Here is a 16,113-nt window from a genome sequence, read left to right on the forward strand (position 1 = left end):
TACAAAATTGGGATGATAATGCACATGTTGCTACAGCTACCTTCTGAGAACAGATGCTTAGACCTTTGCATAAAGCATTTTGCATAAATTGGCAAACTTTCCATCTCTGCAGTGCCACATTGGTAACATGAGGGAGGCACAGGACAACTCTTCTCATAAGTACCTGTAATGTACTAAAGCTGTAGGTATGCACCTGACAATTCATTTACAATTTATATTACATTTAATGTGAGAAAAATGTTTTCCTTTGCAAAGGAGTGTGCAAACTGGATATTAGTCCTATAGAGAAATATTAATGTGCATCAATTTGTCTGAATCTGCTGTGTTGGTTGTACCATGTCATGGCATACACAGGCTAACAGACAATGTATCAGATGACAGCTTATAGTGTGTTGTTCCAAAAGGTGTAAAGGTTTTACATCGCAACTCCTGAATTTAAATTCATATTATTAGGATGTTCTTTTTTCTGTTCAGCTGTTACTTTAACTCAGTCACACAGGCAGGTTATATTCTATTGGCATGTATAGTCCTTCTGAATTCTCAGAGACTTCCCTGTGTCTGCAAATATGTTGGTTTATGTCCCACAGCCCAGTACAAAGGTCAAATCGACTTCCAAAAGATTCCTTTGCTCATCTTTAGAAGCTACCTGATCACTGAAAGGTGTTTTCAGAAGAAAATGTACGAGCTGTTATGTGCAACGATGCAACCAAACAACAACACAATTAGGAGAATGAGTAATGAAATGGCCTCCGCAAGAGATTAAAAAAGTTTAACATAGAAATGTGTAAAATGTCAAATCCCCAGTCTGAAAGACCAGCTCAAAATGTCACATCAAGATTTGAAGCTATGGAGGTGGCTGGCTTGAAAAGGCACAAATATAATGAAATCTGTTCAGGCAAAAAGTGCAGGCAAGGTATTTGTTAGATTTGGGGGTCTCTAGTTGGCACAGGTAGGTACTGGTGACAAATCGGGACCTTTGCCTCTAGTCAGGGTAAGGGAGATACACTCCTAAAATGACCCCTGCTCACCCCCTTGGTAGCTTAGCACGAGCAGACAAGCTTATCTCAGAGGCAGTGTGTGAAGCATTTGTGAACACATACAGTAATCAAGTGACAACACTACAGATGGACACCAGACAGGTTTTATATCAAAAATAGATATTTTTTATATAGACCACGCTTCCTGTGATGCGGTGGCGTCTGCTGCAATGTCGATCCTCTTCTCCGGCGATGCGAGATGCTTTACACGATGCGAGCCGCAACAGGCCCTGCGACACGCTTCCCAGTGATGTGGCAGCGCCTGCTGCAACGTCGATCCTCTCCCCTGGCGATGCGAGTTGCTTCCCCAACGATGCGAGCTGCAACAGGCCCTGCAACACTCTTCCCGGTAATGCAGCGGTGTCTGCTGCAAAGTCGATCCTCTTCTCCGGCGATGGGCTGCGACAGGCCCTGCGACAGTCTACCCGGTGATGTGGTGGCGTCTGCTGCAACATCGATCCTCTTCTCCGGCGTTGAGCCCCGACAGGCCCTGCGACAGACTTCACGGAGATGCGGCGGCATCTGATGCGAAGTCAAACCTCTTCTTCTGCAACACGCTTCCCGGTGATGCGGCGGTGTCTGCTGCGACATTGATCCTCTTTTCCGGTGATACGAGGCGCTTCGTGTTGTGAAGTTGCAGAGGCAGTTTGGCGACACGCTCTTGATCTTGAGTCGCGCTTCCAGCTCCTTGCGACACGCAAGTCCTCAAAAAGTCCAACACAACTGCAGGCACTTCAGGAGAACTGGGGAGCTGGTGGGTGGAGTCTGTTGTCCCTAAGACTTCAAAAGAAGGCAAGCTCTGTTCTCAAGCCCTTGGAGATCCTTACACAAGTTGATGAAAGTACACACAAAGTTCTTCTCTCCTTTCTTTGGCAGTCAGGCAACCACTGCAGGTCAATCACCAAGCAGCACTTCAGCTCCCCTCAGTCTCTCCGGTTGCACTCCTCATCAAAGGTTTCTTCTCTTTGTCACAAAAGTGATCTAATTAACTGGGATTTAGGACCCCTCTTTAATACACATTTTCTCTTTGTTCTCTGAAGGCAGAGAGGCCTTTTCCTAGCCCAAACCAAGTTCTGGTCAGTCCTTAAGCACTCTGTTTACATGACTCCTTCTTTCCTTTCACAGTGCAGGGCAGAGACATCAGACGCACCACAGAAGGTGGAGTCAGCATTGTGGAGGGAAGACACAGCCCTATTCAGGTCCAAGGTGCAGCTCCTCCCTCCCATCTAGATGCAGATCTCTTTATTGACCACTGGTCTGACTTACCCTGTCTCCTGGAATCCCCCTGCCCCTGTCACTCAAACTCCAGACAAGGAATACAAAACCTAGCAGAGGCAGGCTTGGATGGTTAGACAAGAAAATACCTACTTTCTGAGAGTGGTATTTTCAAACAGAGAATGTTAAAACCAACTTCACTAAAATATCTATTTTATCATTCTGAGTTCAGGCATACTAAACTCGAATTTCTACCATGTTCCCTGAGTCAGTTAGGATTATAAGATGTAATAATCAAACTGCTCATGCTGGCCTATGGGGCGGTTGCCTTGCAATAGTGAAAACACAAAAATGGCTGTAATTCACTATTAGGACATGCCACAGACATCAGGGGTTGTCCTACCTTATACATACACTGCACCCTGCTAGTTGGCTTACCATAGGGGTGTCTGAGATGAAGAAAATGGAAGGTTTAGGGACTGGCAAGTGGGTGCACGTGCTCAGTCAACATGGCAGTACCAGACTGCATACAGGCTCTGCAATGGCAGGCCTTAGATGCGCTTTTACATGCTGCTTCTGTGGGTGGCACAACCAGTGCTGCAAGCCCACCAGCAGCATTTGGATTACCAGCCCTGGGCACTCCTGGTGCATTGTACTAGGGTCTGACAGGTAAATCAAAGCAGCCAATCGTGGAATCGTGGAATCACTAAACCATCCATCAATTTACAATAGGGAACACTTGCACTGTGGCACTGGACAGCAGTGGCACAGTGCCCAAAGTATCTAACACCAGCAAAAACACATGAGGCAACAGCAAAAAGGAAGGGAGACCCATGCCAAGGTGCCAGGTCTAACAGTACTCTACATTTTTGTGATCAATCAATCAATCAATCAATCAATCATATCATTTATAAAGCGCACTACTTACCCGTGTGGGTCTAAAGGCGCTGGGGGGGGGGGGGGGGGAGGGGGGGGGGGGGCAAGCCACTACTGCTTGAGAATCCATGTCTTGAGGTGTCTTCTAAAGGTCTGCAGGTCTTGGGTCTGCCGTAGGTGGGTGAGGAGGGTGTTCCAGGTCTTGGCAGGGAGGTGGGAGAATGATCTGCCAACTGAGGTCGCTCTCCGCATGTGGGGGACTGTGGCGAGGTCAGCGGAGTGGAGCTGGCGGGTGGGGGTGTGGGAGCTGAGTCGTCTGTTGAGGTACGCTGCTCTTGTGTTGTGTAGTGCCTTGTGTGTGTGGGTGAGGAGCTTGAAGGGTATCCTCATGCTGACAGGGAGCTAGTGCAAGTCTCAGGCATGCAGAGGCGTTCTGGAAGCATTGAAGCAGTTTCAGGAGTTTGGCGAGGTTCCTGCGTAGAGGGCATTTCCTTAGTCCAACCTGCTGCTGTCGAGGGCCTGGGTGACCGTTCTTCTTGTTTCGGTGGGGATCCACTTGTAGATCTTGCGGAGCTTGCAGAGGGTTTTGAAGCAGGAGGAAGAGACAGCATTGACCTATTTCGTCATGGAGAGGGTGGAGTCGAGGATGACTCCTAGGTTGCGTGCGTGCGTGGTCGGTGGGTGTTGGAGCTGTTCCCAGTGCGGTCGGCCACCAGGAGTCATCCCAGGCAGAGGGGATGGATCCAAGGATGAGGACCTCCATCTTGTCTGAGTTCAGCTTTAGCCAGCTGTTCCTCATCCATTCGGCGACAGCCTTCATTCCTTCATGGAGGTTGGTTTTGGCGATGTGGGGGTCCTTGGTGAGAGAGAGGATCAGCTGGGTGTCATCGGCTTAAGAGATGATGTTGAGGTCATACAGTTGGGTGACGCGGGTGAGCGGTGCCATGTAGATGTTGAACAGCGTTGGGCTGAGGGATAAGCCCTGGGATATGCCGCAGATGATCTCGGTGGCTTCAGTGCGGAAGGGGGTTAGGCGGACACTCTGTGTTCTGCCGGAGAGGAAGGAGGTGGTCCAGTCCAGCTCTTTCTCTTGGATCCCAGGGTTGTGGAGGTGTGTGCGTAGTGTGTGGTAACAGACAGTGTCCATGGTGGCTGACAGATCCAGGAGGATGAGGGCCGCGGTTTCTCCGTTGTCTAGCAGGGTCCTGATGTCATCAGTGGTGGCGATGTGGGCAGTTTTGGTGCTGTGTTAGCTGTGGAACCCGGAATGGGATGGGTCCAGGATGCTGTTTTCCTCGAGGTAGAGGGTTAGTTGTTTCTTGATGGCCTTCTCAATGACCTTCGCCGGGAACGGGAGCAGGGAGATGAGCCAGAAATTCTTGAGATCTTTGGGGTTCGCCTTGGGTTTCTTGAGTAGGGCGTTGATCTCGGCGTGCTTCCAGCTCTCCGGTAAGGTAACTGTCCCGAAGCAGATGTTGATGGCCTTCCGGAGATGTGTGCGATGGCGGTGCTGGCTTTGTTGAAGATGTGGTGCTGGTAAGAGTCTGACGGAGAACCGGAGTGGATGGAGTTTAAGATCTGGATGGTGTCATCGTCGTTTAGGTGGGTCCAGGAGAGCAGGCGGTTGGTGCGGATGGTGGTTGTGGGGGCAGAGGTCTCAGTGGTTGTCGGTCGGTCATGGCATTGAAGCTGTTGTGGATGTCTGTGATCTTGCGATGGAAAAAGGAGGCCAGCGAGTTGCACAGATCTTGCGAAGGTGGGGTGTCGCTGGTGTTGGAGCTGGCGTTGGAGAGTTCTTTCACGATGTTGAAGAGCTCTTTGCTGTTGTGAATGTTGTTGTCTAAGCTGTCTTTGCAGGAGGCCCTTTTGGCAGATCTGATGAGGTGATGGTGTCTGCGGGTGGTGTCCTTGTGGGCTGCGTAGCTGTGTGGTGTTCGTTCACGGTGCCAGTTCTTTTCTAGCTTTCTCCAAGTTTGCTTGGATACCTGGAGGTCTTCAGTGAACCAGCTGGCTTTCTTTCTGGTGTGGCTGTTGGAGGGTTTCTTGAGTGGGGCGAGGGTGTTGGCGCAGTCGTCGATCCACTGTCTGAGGTTGTGGGCGGGGGAGTCTGGGTCGGTGGGGTCGGCAGGTGGGCTCTGGGCGAAGGTGGTGGTTAGCTGGTCTTCGGTGACTTTGCTCTAGCAGCGGCAAGGCATCTGTTGGGTGCGGTGGTGCGTGGTGGGTTTCCGAAAGGGGATTTGGATGCAGAGATTGTCGGTCCAGTGGAGTTCGGTGGTGTGGTTGAAGGCCACGTGGGTGCTTGCGGAGAAGTGAGGTTCGGTAAGAATCGGAACGACGTTTTGGGCTTTTTCGTAGATGGATGAGTTTGGTATCTACGAACCGTAAATGACGAGATTAGTAGATGTACGTGTTTTCGCTACACTACTTGGAAGGGTTCGTCTTATTTACGGGTTTTTCATCTGAACCTTCGGGTTCCATTTTAGATATGGCATCCATTTTGTTTCTTGCCCTCACTTAGCCGGCGAACGGACGATGTCCGCTTGATGACCCTGGGATTCCCAAGCTCTTGCGGAAGATGCATATTCCTTTGAGTGTGCCTTTATGACTAGGGGAATGACACGGCAGAAGCAGATGGCTCTGCTCGAGGCTCATCTTGCCGTGCCGGTCTATTGTTTCAGCCTTGCATACGTTAGGCTCGAATCCTTTGATCCTGTGACCACGCTTCCGATATTGCCCCCACACTCTTTTCAATCTGTTGTCTGTCTTTGTTTTTCCTGCACCTGTTTCTGTCCCTTCTCTTAGGTCGTTTACAACTAGAATGGAATGTGCCCAATGGTGGGATAGCGTACTTTTACAGTTGGGAACCGACATGTTACTGTAATTATGTTCCGGGCTTCTGAAAACATGAATGCGATCCTTTTGAAGTTTACTGTGGGAACTGAGTTGTAACCTTTTGTTCGTTATGTTGTGCAATGGTGAAAATGTGTATAAAAGGAGCGATCCACTTTTGCAATTCGAAGCAGACTCTCTGAACCTACACTATGTTGTACTTCTAGCGATTTCTGTGTCCCTGCAGTAAATAAACGCTGATCTTTGACGCCGAAGGAAGTGTCCCGTGTCTCTGTAATTTGTACGCCGGAACAGGTATCCCACGAAGGTTTCAGGTGTTGTCCCCTGGCACCGCTGGGCCTTAAATTAGCCCAGTCTTTCAGTTGGCGCCCACGTGGGGCAACATCATGCGGTACCGGTCCAAAGCCTGACGATCGTGAGGAACTTCGTGTGAAATCTCTGAGGGAAGGTGCACCCCGCTTCATCGATCCGGTTGTCGAAATAAGTGGTCCGAAGATTTTTCCCGCGAAGATTCCCGCTTCCAGACGGCTGCGACAGACTGATGCCCTGACTGTCGACCTGTTTTGGCGCCTGGCGTAGTCCTTTGTACGGCGAGACGATAGACGGGCCTTCCTGGTGACGCCATTGTTCTTTCAGTTAAGTATTTGTGGGTCGCTCCCAGTTAGCTCTTTGGTTCCTTTTTAGGAACATTTGTTTCAAATTTGAAAACTTCGCATTTGCTTGACATTTGCTTCGTACTTTGAAACTTGGTTGTTGTTGTTGAAACTTGGTTGATTGCATGGTTCCATTGCATTATTTGATTCTTAGTTGTTGGGTTTTTCTTTGACAATTGCAATTGCCAAAAACCGAGGGTCTCGTATTTTTGCGAGGATATCGTAATCCGATAACCCTTGAAGTTTGAAACTCGGTTAGTGTGCATGATGCCTGGCCGTAGTATTTTGTTTGGTTTCCTTAGATGTTGCAGCACGGATTCCCGGTTGGAGGACTCGTGTCCGATACCTCCAGTTGGAACTCCGATTTATGAGCTCTATATTCGACATGGAGTGGGCCCCATTGTATATAATGAATTTTGGATCCGTTATACGAGAAAAGATGGTGTCCTTAGTTGGCCACCCCATGGTAGTTTTGAAACTGAGATTTTAGATAATCTCGAAGCAAAAGTGTTTAAAAAGAAAGCTAGGCCAGCAATGTTTGATTCCTTTCGGTTATGGCGCAAAGAGGCCAGACAGAAAGAAATCAAGCTGACTAAGAAAAATAAGAGAGAGGGTATCATTTCGATAATGCAAGGTGCAGAACAGCATCAGCGAGACAAGGCAGAGAAGGAAAAGGGAGTTTCTATCAGACAGCATAGCATGGCGGTGGATAAATGTTATCCGGTTTTACCGTCGAGTTCTGAAAAGAAGGGAGAAGAATCGAAAGAGGATCCTTTGTTATCTTATTTACTAAAGTCACCACCCCCTTATGTACAGGGTGCTATAGCCCCTATAGTTCCTCCTGTTCTTCCGCCTGTGGTTCCGGCGACTGCTGGTCAGCCTGTAGTTGGTCCTGTTCCTCCAAATCCCCTTGTTCCTCAAGTGGGCCCTGCTCCTTTGCCACCTCTTCTTCCTACTGCTCCTTTGCCCGTAACTTCTCAGTCTCTTGTTACTACTACTCCTGTTATCTTGGCTACTCCCACTGCTCCTACGTTTAGTCCTAATATTGTTGCTCCTGTTCTTCTTTCCTCTTCTCCTTCTGTTCGTAAACGTATACCTAATTCTGTTGCTACTCTCTTTTCTCCACTTTTCGGATCGTTATTTGAATCTGATGTCTCTGAAATCTCTCAGAGACGAAGTCAAATGCCTGGTGTAAGGGAGAGTGAGACGTTAGTAACTATGGGGCGTAGGTGGATTAGACACCCTGCTAAGTACACTTCACGCATAGTTTTCGATATGTTCTCTCAGTTTAATGAGCCCACACAGAGATTCGTGTTCGAAGAGATGTGCAAATCATTGAGAGAAGAGTGGGATAATGATGAGCTAGATATCGTACCGCCCGATATGACTGAACTTCAGAGTCAGTTTTCGAACGGTATGATTGTAGGTGGTGATGTACGGCGTGCATTAGAGCGATTGTTAGCTTTTAGGTCTACAGTTCCTTCACGAGTGTCGTTTGACGACGACTCCGATGATCCGAAAACGAAATCCGGTCAGTATCCCATGCGAGAGGTTCCCCCAGTGTGGATGCCAGGTGATGCTACTGTCAATCCTCCAATTTTGCCACACTTCCAGAGAGTTTGGATACACCTCCCATGGAAGCGATCAGAAGTCTTGCAGGTGAAACAATCCTTGCCTGACCCACGGAAGAATCCGTTATTACAAGGAGTTATCCCAATTAGTGGATGCTTCTATTATGAACCTTGCTGATATCGACATGTTGTTTGGTAATGTCGTACCGCAACCAATCTGGGTGAAGATTCGTCACGAGAATCATGCAGCTGAGTTAGGTGGTGATTGGGCTGCAATTGTAGCGGCCGATGGACAGCAAGTTGGTGGGGCCAAGCCTGAACAGTTCATTACGGATCTGCCCCAAAGAATCATTACGCTCATGAAAAAGCTCATGCCAGCGATGAGGGTGAACTGGGATAAATTGTCTGCTTGCAAACAAAAGAAAGACGAGAGTGTCTCCGATTTCTTTACTAGGTTTGAGGAGGCATTTATCGATCATAGTGGTCAGGACATGAGCACTGAGGGAGGTCAGCGATTGTTTGTCGATAAGTTTGTGTTCAATCTGTTGCCTGAACTATGCAATAAATTGAAAAATTCTGAAAGTGCTTGGGCTGTTTCAACAACAGCTCAAATATTAGCAATGGCTCAATATTATGAGAATAGGGAAAAAGAGGAGAATGATCGTGCAGAAAAGAAAACGAAGGAGCTAAAAACTAAGGTCTTGTTGCAGCAAGCGTATCCTCCGCGCTCAAATCAGAATGATTCGCAACAGCAGCATGTGCAGTATCGACCACAGGCACAGTCTTCTAGGATGCAGTCGCGCTCTGAATACTCTTCATCCAGATCTATAATTGGGAATAATCAGTGTGCATATTGTAAGGGTGAGGGCCATTATAAATTTCATTACCCTGTTTTACGTGACCGAAAGAATGGTGTCTCGGTTCGAGGAGGTCGTGGTAGTCATCAGCAAGCCTCTCGGGGTAGAGGTCATGGCACCTCTCAAAATCAAAATGAGCGTTCTGCTCCTCCATCGGACACGAACAATTGTTTTGATCAGCGAAATACATCGTCTGGTAGATCTGCACAGTATCATGCACAGTATCATGTGGATGACTATTATGTTGAGCATGAGATTGGTGCAGACAATGATTATTAGGACAGCCATAGACAAAGAGAGGGAGTAGTATCAGTTCCAGTTGATCAGAGAGGGCCTTACGTCGCAGTTGCCACATCGGGCGTAGTTGAGCCTTTTCTGTTGGACACTGGTGCAGCAAAAAGTTCCATCATGCATTCGAAACTCCCTGGCGCACCTTTGTCTGGCTTAACGAACGTTTCTGTTGGATTCTCTGGCGCCCCGGATAGCAATCCAGTTTCTAGCCCTTTGTCCCTTACGATCGGGACACGTGAGCTAGAGGCTCCTTTGATTTTAACTACTGGTTGTGGTGAGAATCTCTTGGGTCTGGATTTGTTGAAGCGGTTATATGCGACTCTGTATTGCTCTCCTACGGGAGTGGAGCTTACATTAAGTCAGAGAGTGATCTCTCCTATGTACTTGTCAACTGATAAGCTCCCACCGGAATTGAGTTCCCTTCCTGAGTCTTTATGGGCAACAGGTCCCAATGATGTGGGCCTACTGGACATACCACCTTATGTAGTCCAATTGAAATCACATGTGAGATTACCGCGTATCCCCCAGTATCGTATCTCTCTTGATAGCGAGCGAGCGCTATTAGCGATCATTTATGACTTGATCGAAAGGATGTTATTGAAGAAACTCGGGGAAATGTGTGTAATAGTCCGGTGTTACCTATTTTGAAACGAACTGACCCATCCAAGCCTCCTGTGTACCGTTTTGTGATTGATTTGAGAGAAGTGAATAAAATCGTGATTCCACAGTTTCCAGTGGTTCCTGACATTACAGCTTTGCTGACCCTGATTCCAGCCTCTGCCTCCTGGTTTTCGGTGATAGATCTAAAGAATGCTTTCTTTAGTATTCCGATTGCTGAGGAAAGCAGAGATCTATTCGGCTTCTCATTAGGTGGTCGCAGTTTTAGGTTTAAACGTGCACCACAGGGCTACTGTGAGAGTCCATCGATCTACAGTCAGGCCCTTAAGAGTCAACTTGATGCATTTGTGTTACCTGCTGGTGCGGCCTTGATTCAGTATGTTGATGATCTGTTAGTGGCTGCCGACACTGAGCAAATTTGTAAAACTGCTACGGTATCGTTGTTAAAGCATTTATGTGACTTACATCACAAGGTGTCACCTTCTAAGCTACAGTATTGCTGTCAAGAAGTAACCTATGTTATGTTATGTTATGTTATTTGGATTTTTTAAGCGCACAGCTGCCCCAGCTAAGGGGCGTCCCGGCGCTATAACTGGAGAAGGTAACATAACTAATAACACAGAAAAAGTAGGGAGTGATTAGTAAGGCAGAGGAAAGAAATGAGTTTTAACAGCTTTCCTAAAAGCAAAAAGGTCATCCAGAGTGCGGATGTAGGCAGGAAGTGCGTTCCATAATTTAGAGGCCAAGACCGTAAACGATCAGCCACCCAGTCTACATCTCTGAAATCGGGGGACAAGTGCCAGATTTTGGCCAGCAGAACGAAGACTGCGCGAAGGGGTGTACAAAGACAAAAGGTGCTGAAGGATGATAGGGGTGTCAGATTTAAGAATTTTGAAGACCTATTTAGGTCACTTATTGTCAAAGGATTTTGAAGACCTATTCAGGTCACTTATTGTCAAAGGAGGGAAGAAGGTTGACCCCAGAAAGAATTGCAGCGATCGCTCGAATGACTGTGCCAACAACTCAAAGAGACGTACATGCCTTTCTAGGTATCACGTCATACTGCAGGCAATGGATTCCAAACTTTTCATTGTTAGCAAAGCCATTGTTAGCTTTCACGTGCAAGGATGTTTCAACTCCTTTGCCATGGACTGAAGATTGTCAGAAAAGTTTTTCTGAATTGCGTGATGCGTTGTGTTCGGCTCCTGTGGTAGGTACTCCTGATTACAGTAAGCCGTTTACACTATACGTTCACGAGAGAGACGGTTGTGCGTTAAGTGTTTTGACGCAACAATTTGGCGGCAAACAGCATCCATGTGCTTATTTTTCTTCGACTTTAGACCCCGTAGCTAGAGCATTGCCGAGTTGTCTAAGGGCGACAGCGGCAGCTGCGGTGTCCATTCGACAGTCCGCAGGTCTGGTCATGGATAATATGCTTACAGTGATGGTTCCGCATGCAGTTGACACTCTCTTGAATCGAACGAAGACTCAACACTTGACGAGTGCAAGGTTGTCCGGCTATGAGTTGACACTTTTGGCAAGACATATACAGATAAAACGTTGTAATGTGTTGAATCCAGCGACATTGTTGCCGATTCATATGGAATCAGGTGATGTAGCACCACATGACTGTTACTTAAGAACTGAAGAAGAGACAAAGGGTCGTATTGACCTGAAAAACACTCAATTGGTAGATCCCGATGGTACTTTGTATGTTGATGGTTCATGCTTCAAGTTGCCGAATGGTGATGTGACGACTGCGTATGCTGTAGTGACGTTGAGTACGGTTGTGGAAACTGCGAGATTGAGTCAGAATTCGGCGCAAGCGGCAGAGTTGATTGCTTTAACGAGAGCGTGTGTTTTGTCTAAAGGAAAGCGAGTGAATGTGTTTACTGACAGTCAGTATGCATTTGGCGTAGTGCATAGTTTTGGACAATTGTGGAGAGAGAGAGGATTCATGACATCTCATGGCACGAAGATTCAACACGGACAGCTCGTGAACGATCTTCTAGATGCACTTACATTGCCTAAGCAAGTGGCAATCATTAAATGCAGCGCACATCGAAAGGTTACAGATGATGTTGGTCGGGGTAACGCGTTTGCAGATGAGATTGCTAAGGAAACGGCCAAGAATCTGACAAATCGAATGTATGTTACGAGTTCAGTGAGATGGCTGGCGGAAACTGGTATGTGTGAGGACACAGTTGAGAGTGTGAAAGCGATTCAGAATGAAGCCACCGAAACTGAAAAGGCTAAGTGGAAAGAAAGCACGGGGAAGTTAGACCAGGGCGACTGTGCACTCTCGAGTAGGGCTTAGCCCATATGAGATTGTGTTCGGCCCTCCTGCGAACATTTGGGGAGTTCCAAGGCCTAAGGAATTTAGCAGAATTGAATACCCAATGTTGATTGACTATCTTTACGATCTGACTGCTAAATTGAGTTTGATTCATCAACAGGTTTTTGAAGCTCTACCGGCACAAACAGAAGGACCTGGACATCGGCTCCAACCTGGAGAGTGGGTGCTAGTCCGCAATTTTGGGAGAAAACGAAATCTTGAGCCAAGGTCCGTGGGACCCTACCAAGTCTTGTTGGCAACGAGGACTGCAGTTCGGTTGGGCGGCAGGAAGCATTGGGTGCACGCCACCCACACGAAGAGAGTACCACTTCCATTGCCAGCAAATAATTGGATAAGGAAAGGGTTTGCCCCGACTGAAACCAATGTCATCCCAAAGTATGTGCCATTTAGTGATGCTCAACCTGTAGAGATCGATCCAGCTCAGCCAGATACGTCTGTTGAATCATCTGGAACTGTACCTTTGTCTTCAGCATTGGAGAATTCAAGTTCTGAACAGTCACCTGAACAATCGAACTCTGTCTTGCCACCTGAATCATTGTTTGAAGAACAAACTCGACCTGGAAAATGTCGATATTTCCTTCGATCGCGTGATTAAGGACAAATAAAAAATTCCCTTTTATTTTTGAACTTACATTACCCCCTTTCTGTTGCTATGAACATTGTAAATATTTGCATTTTTCCTGATCTTGAGTTCTTTCATTTTGTTTGACATATCAAGTGTGTTCCTTTTCTGTGCAGCTAGGAGACTTATATGAAATTGAATGCTTCATTGATTAAACCTACCATCTGGGTTGGCCGTAGGGCCGTACGGGTACCTACTTCTGTTTGGCAGGTTTCTGACACTAGGTCAGTTACTTTTGTCGGTTTCTGGGAACTCCTGGGAATTGACAATTGCTACTCAGAATCAGGTGCGTCAAGAACGTTACGGACGGTCTTTAGAGGATGGAGTTCTCTAAGCTGTCAGAAAGAGAGATGATGTCGGCGCAAAGATCTAAGTTGCGTAAGATTTTTCAAACAAAGTGTTTTCTATTTCAGATTTTCATGTTGTTCCTAACTGTGTCTATGTTATTGGTGGGTGGAGTGTATTTTGGGATTCAGTCACTGTTGCCTTCCACTTCATCTACTCCTCCTTCTCATGATCTGAATTCTGTTCTTGTTCCCACTGTCTCTCCACATTCTTTTCATCCTCTGCCCCAACATGAACAGGTCAGACGTGCGGAATTCATGAACAATTCCTTTGTCCAACTTTTGCATCGGCATCAGTTGGTGATGAACACTACCAACTGTTGGGTGTGTGGGTTAATGCCACATACCATGGATAAGGGTATTCCGTATTTAGTTCTTCCCTACAGCTCCCAGGGGTCAGCTCGGGCGTTCCAAACCATGTTCCGTAGTGCACTAGATTCCTACCCCCGTCGAGAGCCACGTTCCACAGACCCTGGTTCTGGCCCGTACCACAAGTCTTTGGCGATAGCGATTGCTGATCTGGATAGAGATATTTTTGATGCATCGCTTATTCCAGAGGAAGAGGTGCGAGCTTACAAGGATCTGAGTGAGGCTGAGTACAGTATTTCAGTAGGTGATAGACAGCTTAAGAGCTCGTCTCCAATCTGGATTGTACCCCACCTAGGTCATTTTTGTCTGCAAGGTCTTGGTCGAAATCCGAGAGCTCAGCTTGGGAAGAGTGCTTGTACTGAGACATACGTTTTACCGATGCTCTCTTCCCCTGTATTTCTGACTGCCAAGGGTACCTATTTTGTGTGCTATGATCGTGCTTATACGTGGTTGCCCCGTGACTTCTCGGGCACCTGTTATATCACGAATCTCTTGCCACCGACTTTCACAGTTGCCTCAGACTATCACAAGACAAGAGTTGTGAGAGGCGTTATTAGCAAAGAGGACACTGCCGGTCTAGAAGCAGGAGACTTCTTTAAGGGTTTCCTACCGTTTTGGGGACCTATGGTCAATAGTAGGAACCTGAGACAGTTGACTCGTGTGGTAGAATCAACTGCTAATATAACTGCAAGTGCTCTTGGTAACCTGACAGCAGAGCTTCAAGCGGATAGACTGATGACGTTACAGAACCGTATGGTTCTAGATGTTGTACTCGCAGATAGAGGTGGTGTGTGCAAGGTGATCCATTCGAGCTGCTGTATTTTCATACCTGATAATGCTCCAACTGTTTATCAAGCCATCTCGAAGTTGCATAAAATCTCCGAGTCCATACAAGTGGACGAAGGTAATCGGACGCTTCTAGGATGGTTTTGGGGTCTGATGTCGACTTGGGGTTGGAAGATTCTGATTATTGTAGGGGTTGTTGTGACGTTTCTGTTCACGTATTGTCTTTGTGCACAGTGTGGTCCTACCTTATGTATCCTTTGTGCTACAACGTGTATAAGAAGGCCATCTGTTACCAGAGAGACATTGATGGATAGAATAATGTTCCAGCAACATCTAAACGATCTGATGAATATCGATATTGATTCTGATATTGACTAGTGCTTGCCTACATGAGGGCAAAAGGAGCGTCTGAGGTTCGGTAAGAATCGGAACGACGTTTTGGGCTTGTTCGTAGATGGATGAGTTTGGTATCTACGAACCGTAAATGACGAGATTAGTAGATGTACGTGTTTTCGCTACACTACTTGGAAGGGTTCGTCTTATTTACGGGTTTTTCATCTGAACCTTCGGGTTCCATTTTAGATATGGCATCCATTTTGTTTCTTGCCCTCACGTAGCCGGCGAACGGACGATGTCCGCTTGATGACCCTGGGATTCCCAAGCTCTTGTGGAAGATGCATATTCCTTTGAGTGTGCCTTTATGACTAGGGGAATGACACGGCAGAAGCAGATGGCTCCGCTCGAGGCTCATCTTGCCGTGCCGGCCTATTGTTTCAGCCTTGCATACGTTAGGCCCGAATCTTTTGATCCTGTGATCATGCTTCCGATATTGCCCCCACACTCTTTTCAATCTGTTGTCTGTCTTTGTTTTTCCTGCACCTGTTTCTGTCCCTTCTCTTAGGTCGTTTACAACTAGAATGGAATGTGCCTAATGGTGGGATAGCGTACTTTTACAGTTGGGAAGCGACATGTTACTGTAATTATGTTCCGGGCTTCTGAAAACATGAATGCGATCCTTTTGAAGTTTACTGTGGGAACTGAGTTGTAACCTTTTGTTCGTTATGTTGTGCAATGGGGAAAATGTGTATAAAAGGAGCGATCTACTTTTGCAATTCGAAGCAGACTCTCTGAACCTACACTATGTTGTACTTCTAGCGATTTCTGTGTCCCTGCAGTAAATAAACGCTGATCTTTGACGCCGAAGGAAGTGTCCCGTGTCTCTGTAATTGGTACGCCGGAACAGGTATCCCACGAAGGTTTCAGGTGTTGTCCCCTGGCACCGCTGGGCCTTAAATTAGCCCAGTCCTTCAGAAGATGGGGTCAAGCGTGTGGCCGGCGGAGTGGGTCGGTATTATGATGAGTTGTCTGAGTCCGAGGTTGGCGATCAAGGAGGTGGAGTTGATGTCGTTGTTGTTCTCGAGGTGGAAGTTCAGGTCCCTGAGGAGGATGTAGTCAGTGGAGGCGAGAGCTTAAGTCGCTGAACTGTGGTCAGGGTCTGGGAGGGTCTGTAGACGAGCGTTCCTCTGAGGGGGGTGTTGGGGTCAGTGTGGATCTGAAAGTGCAGGTGTTCGGCGGTCCTGAGGTTGTCGTCGGTGTTGGTCGAGACTCTGAGAGTGTTCCTGTGAACGATGGCGATTCCTCACCTACTCCGTTGGTGCAGTCCCTGTG

Source organism: Lissotriton vulgaris, chromosome 5 (genome assembly GCF_964263255.1).
Source record: "Lissotriton vulgaris chromosome 5, aLisVul1.2, whole genome shotgun sequence".
NCBI lineage: Eukaryota > Metazoa > Chordata > Amphibia > Caudata > Salamandridae > Lissotriton > Lissotriton vulgaris.